The sequence below is a fragment of the Papaver somniferum genome, chromosome 6 (genome assembly GCF_003573695.1).
Source record: "Papaver somniferum cultivar HN1 chromosome 6, ASM357369v1, whole genome shotgun sequence".
NCBI classification, from domain to species: domain Eukaryota; kingdom Viridiplantae; phylum Streptophyta; class Magnoliopsida; order Ranunculales; family Papaveraceae; genus Papaver; species Papaver somniferum.
In genome coordinates this window covers 92,968,570-92,984,281 of record NC_039363.1, presented here as the reverse complement: position 1 = coordinate 92,984,281, position 15,712 = coordinate 92,968,570, and the positions used below count along the sequence as shown (strand labels likewise).

The following is a 15,712-nucleotide window of genomic DNA, read 5'->3' as shown; positions in this document are numbered from 1 at the left end:
GAACCTCGAACGGGCCATATTTGGGATGAAATGCATACAAAACTCAGTGATCTCTAGTACCCATCTGTGGATGTTCGAAAGATTTTGGAATACAAGTAACATAGCAACCTTCAACATCAATGCTCTCTCTAATAGTCGTACGCCTCCCTTCACCAGTTTCTTGTTCATTGCTGCTCCTAACCTCAAATTGGGCATCCAATTCAGCAAATGGATTGCTAATATCCTGATTTATAGGTACATGCTTTGGACGATTGAAATGCTGACGAAGACGCTCTACTGGAGAATCCATCATCAACTCATGCACAATTCCTGGTGGGTCTTCATTCATCAGAGACTCCTCTATTTTAACTTCATAGTTATGTTGAAGATCATCCTTATACCATGTAAAATCTCTCTCATTACCAGGCGACTCACACCCCTGAGGAAAAGCAATTCCATGGGGCAATCGAGTAACACAATGCTCCCGAGGATACCAGTTGATGTGCGGCTCATCTTCAACCTCAATCAATTTCTGCTTGCCCTTTCGATCTATGTTTGCATTAGCATCAGCCATGGCGATTGGAGTAAAAGTTTTGCTCTCAAGGAAAATAAATAAAAAGAAGAAGAAAAGAATAAGAAACTGAAACATTTTTCAGTTCCAACAGAGATGCTTATAGTGGATCTCATCGGTTGGTGTTGGGTCGTTTCAACATTAAGTGGCGACGGTTCCCAAAGAGCAAAGCCTTCCGTCTCCAATACTCAAAATCTTATCACTGTCGTTTCACTTCTCCAGCAACATAAGCATAATTACTCTCAGACTATGTAAAGCAACCGCCATTTCTCTAGGTTCACTAACCCAAATCATAAATTTTTGATAGATGGATCTATGAGAATAAACAACAGTACACTTGGCAGTTCAACTCATTCGGCACCAATAACTGATTCTTCCTTCGCATGTGAAGATCACACGAATGCAACTCAGCTCCCCAACCGTCTGACTCGCTCAAGCACCACATCTGAGTGGAGGTATAAACAATCATAGCTAAATCCAATAGGATTCATAGGTTCATCATTGGCAACGACCTTCAGACAGATATGGGAAACACCGATCACTTGTCAACATTCGCAAACATCTACTTCTATATCCGTCTTCTTAATCTTTTCATGTGTGATTGTGGTTAGTCAGATTCCGAGTATTATGGTTTGTTCAACTTTCTGAGTAGAGCTTAATTTGGATTCGCATCAGGGTACCTCCTCCAATATCCATTTTGGATTCGTTCAGAGATTTGTCATAGGTAGTTGGAGTTGGAAATATAGGTTTTGTAGGCATACCTCTTATAAACCTTCACGAGACTATAACTCGTCCACTAGGGACACCTAGGGGTTCAAAGGCCTGTTATTCATGCTAAGAGTAACCGTATTCTCGACGAGACGGAGTTGTTTGTATGTTTTGGAATTATTTTGTTTGATTTGCTCGAGGACTAGCAAAGTCTAAGTGTGGGGGAATTTGATAGGTGTCTAAAACACCTAATTTTATATCTAGTATTTATGCTTTCTTTGCTATTATTCTTGTAAATTATGTATCTTATGTTTACTTTTGACCCTCCAAAGCCGTTCTTATGATTAGGTACTAACCTAACTTCAGGTGTGAACAGAATGATTGAACTGACAAGCATATCAGAAACTGAAATACGTGTTAAAAATTTACCAGCAACAATGTGTTACGAATATGAAACTGGCAAAGTTACCTTCGATGACTCCGTAACTTGGATGAGTTTGACTAAAACCCCATTTTCGGTTTCATCAACCAAAAACAAATTCTTTGGGCTTGGTTGTGACAGCATAGCTCATGGTTTAGATCTACTGACCAGTTTCAATGCAACTTGTTTGACGAAATGTGAAACCAGGGAAGACATAAAAGATGGGTCTTGTACTGGAAGTGGATGTTGTCAACTTCCAGTACCTAGAGGTTTAAAGAGATTTTTAACCCTAGTTGATACGAAAAGAAACTCCGAGACCTTATCTTTTGATCCGTGCAGTTATTCCTTTATCGGTGAGTTTGATAAGTACAATTTTAGTGCTTCAGATTTAAAAGGTAAAAATTTTCATACCGAAGGAAGAGATATTCCAGTTGTGCTAAATTGGTCGATCGGGAATAAGACGTGTGAAGAAGCGCGGAAAGATTCATCTACTTTTGCCTGTCAAACCCATAGCAAATGCAGCAATTCAGATGATGGTCCTGGATACATTTGCACTTGTGACGCAGGCTTCGCAGGGAACCCTTATCTCAGCCCTGGATGCCAAGGTATGAATTCGATAAATTAAACATTGTTGTATGTGTGCGTGTAACTGTGTTGTGATCTAATCAATTTCTGAGAATGTTAATAGCTGTTCATAATATAACTTGTAGTTGGCTCTAATTCAAAAACAAAACAAAAACAAGTTGATTTTACTAATGTGTTATTTAAAAATGTTAACATAAGTGGTAAAGGAAAGCTATTCCATTTCCTGCCTCAAATCTAGTTGATGCTCATCGAAGTTCAGTCTCAGACAAGTTCAAAGTCTGATGTTTGTTCTTCATTGTCTTTATCTTGAATTGAAGCTAAAGTTTTTCTAATCAATTACCTGTCTAAATTTTTGATAATCAATTTTCGTGTTCTCATATTCTTGCAGCCTTTACATGCACATCAAACATCCACCCGTTGTAACAACAAGGCTATGATGAAGCTGCAAAGATGCATGGTCGATAGAAAGAATGGTCCAGTGACTACATTACCTGACATTACAATCCACCAACCCAAGGATGAAGAAGACTTCATTAGCAGGCAGAAATTGCTGGTTCTATACTAAAAATTAGAGTGTATTGTGAATGAGAATATTATGTCAGGTGCAAATCCTTCTTGGAATGCGAAATTGCAGGTCCTGGATTTTTTTTTTTTGAAGTGTTGCAGGTTCAGGATGACCAAACAGTATCCTGTTATTTTGTAATTTTTTTTTTTTTGTTTAAATGTAACGAAATTCTTTACGGGAATAGCTTTAATAAATTTTATTAAATGTGACCAATAAATACCACGTGTCATCACTACGATTCAGTGGGAGCGTGGCACGTCGCTGTTCTAAAACACACGTGGCGCCTAAGTGTCTGTTGCAAATCTACAGCAACATATAGAATGTAACAAAAAGTGTGACAAAAAAGACACGTGTCATGAAAGAAAAATAGCTAATTTTTCCTAAACCGTTGATATTAATTATTGTAACGCTTCTCATACGTGACTGTATCTGGATATTGTCACAGATAAAACCGTTAGAAACACAATTACAATTATTAATAACGACCTATTTACAACAGTTATAACCGTTACAAATTAAATAAGTAACAGTTATAGCCTGTAACAAAATCCTGGAAATGGTGTAATGTCTTGTTATATGCTAATGGGTCAGATGTAAATTCATTCTAAACAACTTCCTTATCATTAGACAGGATCACTGTGAAACAAGTGATCTCATTTCTCATAGGTCTTCTTGGTTCTTTCCATTTAAAGTGCAAGCAACCACGATTCGTTACAAGCTTAGAAGAAGCAAAATTGTAAGTTGTTTTTGAAGATTAACTTTTCAGTTTTGTGTATTTGCTTAACTTGTAGGAAAATGAAATTGATAGTGTAATTTGTTTTCATTTTTTAATGCATGCTTAGGATTCTTAGTTGTGTATTGTCCATTCCAGGCCGGCCTTCCTGAGGGTGTTCTCAATATGATTTCTATATATGGTCCTACGGAAGGTGCATCACTTGCTAGTTATAGGGATGTCGACAAGGTTTGTTTTCATATATCCGAGGAAGATTATATACCGAAGATCGCATAATCAACACAATATTTTGTTTTCTCAGGTATTAACATAGAAAAGGCTGACTTCTTTTCAGCTTGCTTTCACAGGATCAACTATAACCAGCAAAATTGTTTCTAAACTGGATGGTAGAAGCAACCTTAAGCCAGTGACTCTGGAGCTTGGAGGGAAATCTCCATTCATTGTATTGTATGTGAAGAAGCCACATTGACAAGGCTGTTGAAACTGACCGCTTTGCTTTATTCTTTAACCGGTACCCTTTTGTTTCTTAGTGTTGCTTATGTTTTCTCATTTACTCGCACCTCTCGGTATGTATAGTTGTCTGCTGGTAAATTTCATAAACTCCTTTAAGTTGGTATTCTTATAGATGTTTTTGGTTTGTTTTGTGTAGTACAGGTTGGGAATTACGAACTTAAAGCCAGGTATTACAGAGAACTTGGCGAAGAATATTGCAAGGATAGCTTAGGGCTGATTTGTGCTTGGTGACTAGTGGTTGGGAAGTGCTCGACTCATTAGGTCCCTTAGCAGCTACAAGTGTTGTAAGTTTCTATATAGTATCTGTGATTTTAGTTAGAAGAATTTGTGAACTGAACTTAGGAGCTTAGAAAATTTATATGAACTGAAGTTAGGAACTTAGGAACTTACGCATTCCCTTAGAATTTGGTACTTGGAAGAGTTTGTGTTCTACTTTGACATGAAGTGGTTGAATGTAATATAAATTGATCGTTGAATGTGGATGATGGATGGAATGAAAGTTGGACGCAGGTTAATTGAAATTCTGGCTTATTTATGGCAGAAAATGGATTGCCGGTCAATACTGACCTAGTCAAAATTGGTCAGTATTGAAACTGTTTCAACTGGCAGTAATTCCTTTTGCTCTTACGAGAAAATTCGTAACGGCTAGAAACTGTTTCAACTTGCCACGTAGTAACGGCTGTGGCCTGTTACTAACCTGCCATGTCGTAACAGCTCTGAGGTGTTACGACGTCCTTGTTACAAGAAAATTCTTAACGGCCCTGAGCTGTTACCACGTGGAAATTAGTAACGCTCCCACCTGTTACTAAGGGCCGTTACAAGCAATATTCGTAATGGCTCCTTTGCCGTACAAAAAAATGTAACACCTCGTTCTGTAACAGGCAAGAGCCGTTACAATCCGTTTTAGTAACGGTTCATTTCTGTTACTAATCCAGGAATTTGGTGTAGTGCAACCAAGCCCATTCATGGCCTTTTAGAGGACTACACACATAACCATCAGGCTACTTATTCTGTTTATGTCTTATGTCAGGTGTGTACCTATATAAAACTCAAATTCATAAACTTGTATACATACTGTCTTTGGTTATCTTGTTAGTTTTAATTATTTTTCATGAGTTTGCTGAAGACGATTATGAAAAACGAGTCGTACAACGATTATTTGGCTATACTTTTTTTTAGTCGATAACAAATAGATTTTGGTTATTTTATTATATTATGAAAAAAAGTTAACCGTATATAAAAAGCCTTATGAATAAGTTTTCGAAGAACCCTCTAATCTTAGGATCGACTCTGAGGAGATCTACCTTGAAATGAGATAGAAGAGTTCTCCATGTTTTGCAAACTATTTTACATCTGAAAACTGAATATAAATGTAAATGAGACATAATTTGTTTGGAATATCCAGGTGAAGACTCTCCATTGAATACAAATAAAAGTAGAACCTACAATAATAGACTAGCAATTAGTTCATGGATTATGCTTCCTAGCATATTTATAGGTGTTTAAATAAGATGAAGAACCTTCCATAAGCTTAAGAACCTTTCATAAAAAGGAAATATACCCGATCTAAAACCACTCTCTTCTCTCTAAAACATCTTCATCTCGAAACAAGCCCTCTCTAGTCATGCATGTCCTGCTCAGATTCGGTATTTATGACAATATCTAAGAATAATATTTTAATTTTTTCGGTTGTTTTTGTTTCTTTAGTAGTTCAATTTCTTATGTTTCACAAGTTAATCTCTAATTTCTATTTTCTCCCTCTCTGCATCTTTATTGTTCTTCATCAACAATGCGGAGTATGTGGGTATTTTTGGTTGAGATTGTGGTGTCTGCAGTCTGATCTTATCATTGTAAATCTTAGTTTTCCAAGGTTATATGTGATGTTTTTCCTTACGCGTTCTGATTGTACTCAGAGTCTGGTTCATCACCAATCTTTTTGGGTTAGAAGTATTTTTGATTGAAGTGGTGGTGATGCTGGTTAGATCTTATGATGTTATCTTTGGAGTTTTGATTCAGGGTTGTATTCATAGTGGACGCGTTGCTGATTTGCTTGTTGTTTCCAATCCATCTTTTTGTTTTTCTTTCCTGATCATTATCATTTCGAAATCACGACTAATTTCATCATTCAAAGGTTCACGCTTATGTTGATGAATAACGTAGTGGCGGTTTTGTGTTGTGGCTGGTTGTGAAAGTTGGAAAGTTTGTTGTGGTGGATTTGGAGAAGGGAATGTTTACTTTATATGTTATCATAGGTTTTTTACACTCTAAAATTTAAAATAAAAAGCATCTCACCAGGGATTTGTACTTACTCATTTATTAATACAAAAATATTAACCGAGCAAAAAAAAAGAGAAAAACAATATGAAAAAGGTACCTTAATTTTTTAATACCAACGAGGGGAAATTGGAAAGAAAGTTACTTGAGGTTTACAAGTTTAGGTTTGGACTTAATTTTTTAATACCAACTAGGAGAAATTGGAAAAGTCCCCCAAAATCGATAACAACTTGGGGAAATGCCCCATTTCGTCACCTTTTCCATCCGACCAGTTACATCATATGTGTGGGATAACATGTCCAAGAGAAAAGACAAACGTACCCTTCATAATTTATGGTTCACAGTTTGGTTTTGAAGGTTTAGGCTTATATGGTTCAGGGATTAAATATTTTTTTTTTTTGTTTTTACTTCATTTATTTTTACTAAGATTTTTCTTTTGGGGTACATTGGAATTTTTTTTAAGATTAGAAAGGTTTAAAAAAAAAGTTATGTATTTTACTAATAAAAATAAAAGATAAAAATCTACTATTTTATGTCTCAAAAACTTGTCTATAATCAAAATCTAGTAAAGACAACATATAAGCTGAGATTTAGAAATCACTCACTTCCGGCATAAAATACAAAGTATTTAATATTTTGATAAATTCTTGTTTCCAGTTAAATGGAGTCAGTTATGGTTTCTGCTTGTTTGGAAAAATTCTTAAAAAGGGATATGATCCTGATATTATAACATTCAATACTCTGGTCAAAAGTGATTTGAGATATTGGTATCAACCAACATAATGTTACCTCTATTGTTGAAATGAAAATTACAATTGAATTTGAAAAAATAAAGTCCGATAACAAAGCTGAGTTTAAGAAGTCTGACATCTGCTTCCATTGTTGTTTATGAATTCCTCTTTTGTGTGCTTCCTTTGCAAAAATATATGCAACCTCATTGCATCTTCTATTCTTAAATAATAAATCCTAAATTTTTCACAAGTCTACAGGATCTTCATTGCTTCTGACACTATTGTCTGATTTCTCCAACAAATGTTACTTGATTTTTCCTGAGCATAAATAATTAGTCGGTGGAAATTTCTTTCCACTCAAAAATACTTTAGTTCCATGTTCTTTGCCCAACGAGATGTTTCCAGCAGGCTCAAAGCCTCTGCTTCTTCTGCATTTGAGGCATTGAAGTACCCAGCTGTAGCTTGGATAGTTCTACCAATTTCAAAACGAAGAATTATACCATAACCAGCAGGAAAATAAGAATCAATCAAAGAGGCATCAAAATTAACTTTTAATTGATTTATTAAAGGTTTTGACCATCTTTGTTCACATATATATTTATGACTTTGCCTAACTATATCAGCATTTACTCCCTGGTTTGAGTATTCAGGAGATTGTTTCAGAGGAGACCAAAATTTCATATGCCTCTGTACAGCTAAAGATAATTGCTTGCTTGTGGTTGATTTTTATTCAAAGATTCCGTTGCACCTTTCCTTCCAAATCAACCATCATTTTGTGTCTGTAACTTCTATTTCAGTACTTGTAAATACTCCTGCAATGCAGTTAGGGTACATTTGTGCAAAGGAGAAATCAATATCATTATTTGGATTTAGACCTACAATTAGAAGTAACATCGACACAAATTTAGCATAAAGGCATTCAAAAAACAAATGTTTCAGAAGATACATTTCAAATCAATATCTTTCATCATGTGTTGTCCTAACTTTTTCCTAACAGGCAATGCATTATGATTATATTTCCACGGGATTTTTTTTATCCTCTTAGAGGTATTTAACTTCCAAAAATATTTCCAAAAGGATGAATTATCAGTCCTAGTAGTATCTATAGATGGATTTTTAAGCTTTTGATACATGGATTTAACGTAAAGTTCCCATTTTTTGTAAGTATCCATCTTAACCTATCGTGTTTCATCATTCCATCCGTACTGGCGAATATTCTAATGCTGAGTATCTTTTCAGCAATTTCAGTTGGACAATTTTTTCTAACCTTCCTTTGATTCCGATTTGTCGTATTTGAGTCCAACAACTCAGATACAAGTTTAAATGATTTTGCTGGGTACCATAGTAAGATTGGAGATTAATTTCCATACATGGTATCCATTTTTCTATCCAAATATGTATTCACTTACCTCCTAGCAGCTGAATTTATGAAACAAAGATACCCTCTGCAAAATGCATCTCCAAATCCAAAAAGCATTATAGTGTTTATTGGAGTGGAAAATAGCTGATCTTCTAAAGTATTTATTCTTTAAAATTAATCCTAAAAGACTATTTGCTGAGTTGCTCTTCACGATGCTAATTTGGCAGTCATTGCCTTATTCATCTTGCTAGATTTCTCTAAAACGTAAACCTCCTAGTTCAACGTGTTCAATAATGAAATATCAACTGATGGGGTAGTAACCTTTTGTATTTTTTGTTTACCCCACCAAAAGCCCCTCTGAATTGAATTTATTTTGTCCCATCTGGCATATAGGAAGACTAAACAGTACATATTTGATTAGTCAATTTTTTACTAGCTTGGACCAAAGTTGTACCGTTCCAACTTTGAGCTCTGTTTTCCATATTTGCGACAATTTTATCTAAAATTTTTATTTATAAATAAAGATGCTCCTAGGTAAGAATCAGCAACGCTAATTTTCTTTGTTTTCAAAAGTATGATCACGGTTCTCAGATGCTTAGAATCAATTTTCTTACTAATAAAGCCTTATTTTGAAAAGAAACTAAATTTTGATTTGGTTATTTAGTTACATCATTTTTTTGGATTTTTTTCTTCTTTTGAGACGATTGAAATTCCTGAATTATCTATATCTTATGTGATGTGTTTGTTTTTTGAGTCAGACCTGACTGAATGCAAATGTATGCATGTCAGTGGCTTCGTCCAATAAATCAAGAGTATTTTGCCCCCTACTTAATAAACGAGTCAAGGTCAAGTCTAAATAGGTTCGACAAAAACTAAACAACAGTTTAATATAAGAATTTTGTTAACCAGACCATGATGACGGAATCAAGTCGTGCTTCAGAAAAATCTTTTCTTGTGTTAGAGCACGCTTCCCTGGTTCCTTGACAAGAACTTTCTTTCTTATGTTAAAGTAGATAGATGCGATACTTTTACGATTCCAAAGCCCCATAGAATAAGTTCAGGAACAAGGAAAATTGTCGCTTTTCCATCTCCGGGAGCACTAGAGAGATTGAAAGAATAAAATGCAATATATCTAATATTGACGTCTTCTTGACTACCACCAATGTGACGGCCCAGTCATAGTGTAAGCAAAAAAAAAAACTTCAAAAAAAAAATCCCGTCTTGTAGCTCAGCTGGTTTCATGCGCTTCACAGAAGTTTCATGCGCTCCAGGAAGTCCCAGGTTCGAGTCCCAGATGGCGTAATATTACAGAGTTTGACATGGATCTTAGCTTGTTAGGCTTCCAATTAGTTAATTATGTAATAATATTAATAATAGTGTGAAATAGAGAAAGAGAGAAGAAGACACAAAATATAGGGACAAAGAGAGAGAGAAATTCTTATTCATTAGTGTGTAGAATGCAAAGTTTAAGCCTCTATTTATACAGATAGAAGACTTGGTTCCTAAGACGTGTAAACCCTAATCTTAGACACGAAGGGCATCTTAGTAAATAAACTTGGTTTATAACACTCTTCCTGATGACCACTGTGGCTAAGTCAGTACTACCAGGAAAACTCAAAAGAGAAAAACCTGAAATTGCATAAGCATGTAAAGATTCAGACAGTGTTGGACACGCATATGTTGCCTCGTTAAAACTTTGACAAAGAAAACTCAGTGGGACAAAACCTTGACGAAGGAAAAAGATTACACCACGATAAAGTACATTGAATGCACCTTAATTTGATGTTGACGCTCCCCCTGATAAATACTTCAGTCAATTCTTGGCGTGTAAATCTTTGAGTCGGGACTTCCAATTTTGAAGAAAGAATTTATTGAATGCAGATGACGACTGTGCTTTCATGAAGATGTCGGATAGTTAATGAAGTCTTCTTTTGTGTTGCACAAGCAGTAATGTCTTCGATTAATAATCTGGCGGAGTCTACATTCTTCTTCAACACATCGAGAACTTGTGTCATGGATTGCTAGCTTCCCGAGATGACTTGCAGAAGTTGTTGATGTTGTTTCTTCAACATAGAGCCAAGATGGAGATAAATTACGATAAGTGAACAAAGCTATATTTGTGGTATACCAGAATGACATCCAAATTTCTGAGGGCTCGCTATGTTTATTGGTCAAACAAAATGACCTAGTTAATGGTGATAATCCACCAAATAGCCTAAACTGATACAACTCCCTCTTGGATGACCACCATGTTGAATTAAAGTGTCTCACTAAAAGCTCGCTAGTAAAACCCAATGGGAAAAAACTTGGACAAAGGAGAAAGAGCACAAATATCAACATTTTGAAATAAAATAAAATAAATGTCATGTTTCCTTGTTAAAACCTTTTCAGGGAAACCACATGGGACAAAACCTGAAACGAAGGAAAAAGAGTACAACTTTTGAAGATTTATGGATGCTAACTCAACTATATGAGTATTACAGAAAATGAGCATCAAAATCATAACTCTAGTCTATCTCAAAGACGAGTTTAAGGTAGCATAATTCTAACTGGAAATTTAAGAAAGGAAGAAAGAAAGGAAATAGAATCTATGCTGCTAAAGCGTGGATTTTGGTGTTTTTAAGGACTCTTCAAGAGACCAATAAAGTTGATAGCATCAACTAATTAATCCGGTTTCTTGATTTTGTATCGAATTTCTAAAAACACTTAAAGTATTGTTAAACCTGATAATTGAGTCAGGTGGCTGCCAAAATATAATTTGAATCCTACGAGGATTACAAATACGAATATGGTCTCTAGATACTCACGAGTCATTCAAAGACTACCACGCCAAATGCATCATACAAAGAGAACAATTATTTAACCAATCCTGGGGTTTGAGAAAAACATAAATTAATAAAACCCTCAAATCGTTTTTATAACGAAAATATTTCTCATATAAAGACGCAATATCACTACACCAACCTGTAGTTAATAGGCTTTGCATGTTTAAGGTGTTAAGTTTGGATCCAAAATTGCGTCAATTGAGAAATTAATCCAACCTAATTGGATTATATGCCAACCAATCACATATGTCGATATTCCTCTGCAGAGGGTTTAAAAACAACCATCATTTATATAAGTAGCTACTAAATGAATATTCGACAATTATTAATTAACTATGATCCCACACGATTTTCAAATATATGCATACTTGAAAAAATCATAGTATTACTGGTACCAGTGCCAGTAGGCATTATAATCTCATATCATTCAAATAAGGAGATATGAATAGAAACTGCAAACCATCTTTTGATGATTTTTGTTTTAAATTTTTTCCTTCTCTATAAAATGGATAAGAGAAGAATGGAAGATAAAACCTGTCGGCAAAATTGATCATCCAAGTCCCGTAAAAATGTCTTTTAGGACTAATCCACATATTTTGATTGCGCCCAAAAAAAAGAGAGAAGAAAATCGAGAATAACCACAATCATATTTTCGTAGTTGGGGCACCGTAGCATACAAAACCCATCAAGGAGGAATACACGACAGTGCGTGTTGAATAGAGAGTATCGACCATAATAGTTAGTCGTTAAACAGAGAGACACTGTATATTGAATCAAATAGTTAATACAATAGAAATTAAACACAAATAACAATTTCTTGTTATTAAATACCGTGATGCAAAAGAACTACTCCTTTATTGTAAACAATTCTTTGGAGTATCCAGTCGTGGTGAGTGGGGTACATGCACATGAACACAACTCAATGTTAGAACCATATCAAATTATGATTAAATATATGGACGTCTGATAATATAACATGGAGAGACTGTATTAAGCAAAATATTAGGCGCAAAGCTTCCCTGTTTTATGGTGCCATCTTATACGGCTAAAAAGAAACGCTTTTTCTTCGTTATGGTTTGCTTAGCACAAACCTATACATTGAAAAAGATAAAAGCATATTAGAAATCCTACCAATAAAAAGAACAAAATATTATTAACCCAAAAGAAAAGATTAGGTATGAATATGATTAGTCATCTCCGCCTCTATTGATAGAGCAACGTGCATGATAACGTAGTATGAAATAGAGAAAGAGAGAAGAAGACAAAAAATATAGGGACAATGAGAGAGAGAAATTCTTATTCATTAGTGCGTAGAATACAAAGTTTAAGCTCTATTTATACAGATAGAAAACTTGGTGCTCAAGATATGTAAACCCTAATCTTAAACACGAAGGGCATTTTAGTAAATAATTTGGTTTATAACAAATAAAAAGTTAACTACAGGAAATGAAGCCTAACTACGTATAATGACGGATATAGATAGGCGTTGTTACGGGACACCGAGGGATTTTTACAAGGAAGAGATGCCCCAATTGACAGTATTATTGGCGGGAAAGGAATACCCTTACGGGATCCTGATAGTTGTAGCACTGGCACACCCACTCTACAAGGGCTTCTCCAAATCATATCTTTATTTGCGTGTGCACAACAAACAAACGTGACATTTAGTGTTGATTGGAATATCATAATCAGCTTCAGTATTATCATGACTAGCTAGTCCATATACGTTCTTCCACGTAAGTGATTCACTGAATCCCAACATATGGTTCTAGCAGTTGAAATATCTTTATAACAAGTTTAAGCAGACATCCGAGGTTGAAAGTCCCATGTTTTCAAATTGGTCGCGAAGGCATCACGTTGGGCTGGCCGGATGAGAAGTTGAAATAACACCATTGAGTTGTTGTTGAACCGATGCTGGTCATTATCTTCCCTCCTTTAAAATACTAAATCATATGAGCTTCCACGTCGCATGGTGAGCGTGACACCCTTCTTAAAATTAAATTAGATAAAAGCTTTGGGCATTAGTAAATCTGGTGAAGGCACTTGGCGAGACTTTATTGGTCAGGACATTAAAACCTAAATAACACTTCGTTTACACTCGATATTTAACTGGACGTTAGCTTCCACGTCGCACGGTGAGTGTGACACCCCTATCAAATTAAATTAGATAAAAGTTTTGGGCATTAGTAAATCTGGTGAGGGCACTTGGCGAGACTTTATTGGTCAAGACATTAAAACCTAAATAACACTTTGTTTACACGCGATATTTAACTGGATATTAGCAACGGCGTCACACAAAAGATGAGTGGACAAAACATTCTTCACGGCTTATAAATTTGTTACATTTGATTTACACGGAAAACTTAACTGGACGTTACTAACGCCAGTTAAGTGGACAAACATCCGTCAAAAACCTTAACTATTTTATAAACCCTAATTAACCTAATCGTCTCATGATCCTAAATTGAAGTATTGTTTTCCTGCCGCACAGACTCTCTTCTCCACACCGACTCCACCACCTTCGTGCTTCATCCTCTGTGAGAAGTTTAACAGAAAAAAAGTGGCTAGCAATGGTGAGCCATCTTTCTAATTATTGGAAGCTTTGTTTTCGTTTCTGCAGGTATGATTTTTGCTGAAAAGGATAGACCCTTACCCTAATTATTATACTTTTGGTTCAAACAATTCATTGAGGATCTCTTAGTTTCTGAACTGTTATTATTTGTGATTCAGTGATATCTTTGTGATGTCGGCTCACTTTTTAGTTGATTGTTAGGAGAGACAGAGAACATATCGCCTGAATTTTAGTCTTAATTCTTTTATGCCATCAATTTTTATTCTTAATTCTGTGTTTTAATATATTTTGATTGTTTGATGAAATTATATATGCAATTTTGCATTCTGTTTAGATTTTTATATTGTCATAGGTTTAATCTTAAATTCCTTGGTATATCAAGATTATTTTAAATTTATCATATACTTCAATTTTGTAGGAATTTGGTGTTAATACAGAGCAACGATTTTTTTGTTATATGGACCTCCTGGTTGTGGTAAAACTCTAATTGCCAAGGCTATATAACAAATGGATTCTTTTTTTTAATTAGGTATGCAGAGTCTTCTTACACCTTCTCCAATGTCTGTTTGTTATGTCTTATAAGGTTAACAACACTTTGGTGTTTGGTCTATCTATCTAATTATTTGTATGATTTAAATGAAGAATGTGTATTTGTGACTTTGATATGGGATCGAAATGGGTCTGTCTTGTAGCGGTAGTGGCAATGGAATTATATGTGGTTTGTGTTTGATTTGATGTCACAGGAACAGGGGCTTATCAAGAATTAGTTGAATGTTGAAGACTTGAGTAAAGTTTTGAATTCGAAGAGAAGTGTTGGTGGAATTGATATTGATGAAGCTGATGTTGCAGTTGTAGTTGAAGCTGGAGTTAGTGTCGGTGGTGACTGAAATGAAATAGGAACCTGCAAGTGGAGTTATGGCTTAGTTCTGGTGTAGTGAGAGTCAGGGAGAGAATGAAAATACAGATGGGTTGATTCTGGAAGCAGCTAGGTGTCATTGAAGTTGCAGGATGGATTACTGTTGGAGCTGGTGGTACAAATGGTGCGTGGAACTTGAAAGATGATTGCCGTAACACTTTGCTTGCTGTAGTTATTGAAGAAGCTGATCTTCCTATTATCTGGTGCAGATTGTAGAATTTTGCAACCGGATTGTAAAGGTACTCTGTTATGGAGACAATCCGTCCATCCATCCTTAGCTGCTAGAAATTGGAAGCATTTGAAGGGTGCGTGTGCAATGTATGATTTTTGATGAAAAGTAGGTTTAAAATTCAGGTGATAAATAAATGTTGCTTATGCAATTGTGCCGAGGAATCCCTGGAACATCTTTTGTGGTACTGCGATTTTTCAGCGAGGACTTGGAGGTGGAATTTGGACAATTTTGGTTTGCAATCTCATATAAACCTTTCTACTGCCTATAAATCTGCTAGAGGAAGGAGTTGTATGGTGAAGGAATTATGATTGCTAGCAGTTTTGGTGATTAGGTCTGAACTATGGCAGACACGTAATAGCTTTTTATATATGACAATAAAAAGGTCTTTTGGAGTTTTTTTTCACGAAACGGGTGTTTTAATCAGGCGAACGAGTACTCTAGAAGGCTCAAGGGTTATATGTATAATTCAGTGGAAGACCTACTGATTTTGGATTTTTTCAGAGTTAAAGACACAGGCATGTCAAGGTTCTGGAGGCAGTGGAGTTTCGGTGGTATCCTCCATCTGAGAACATTAATATTAATAATCTAAAACCAGTGAACATTTAATATTAATGGTACGCTTCTTTGGTTATGGGGAAATGTGTTGGCCTTTAGAGTTTTTTTAGTTGCATGTGTTGAATGGTTTTCAGAATTTATTCTTCATATACTGAATTTCACGTTGTTTCAA

The 15,712-nt window shown here is 35.4% G+C and overlaps 1 long non-coding RNA gene across 2 annotated transcripts; it reads left to right on the top strand.

Annotated features, from left to right (window-relative positions):
* Positions 1–13,734: 13,734 nt before the first annotated feature.
* Positions 13,735–15,712, top strand: LOC113288429. Of its 2 annotated transcripts, none has more exons than XR_003330623.1 (3): positions 13,735–13,885; positions 14,256–14,366; positions 14,581–15,712. It is a non-coding gene; the product is annotated as an uncharacterized LOC113288429 (long non-coding RNA). The 2 variants fall into 2 exon arrangements; XR_003330624.1 differs by having other exon boundaries at positions 13,738–13,838.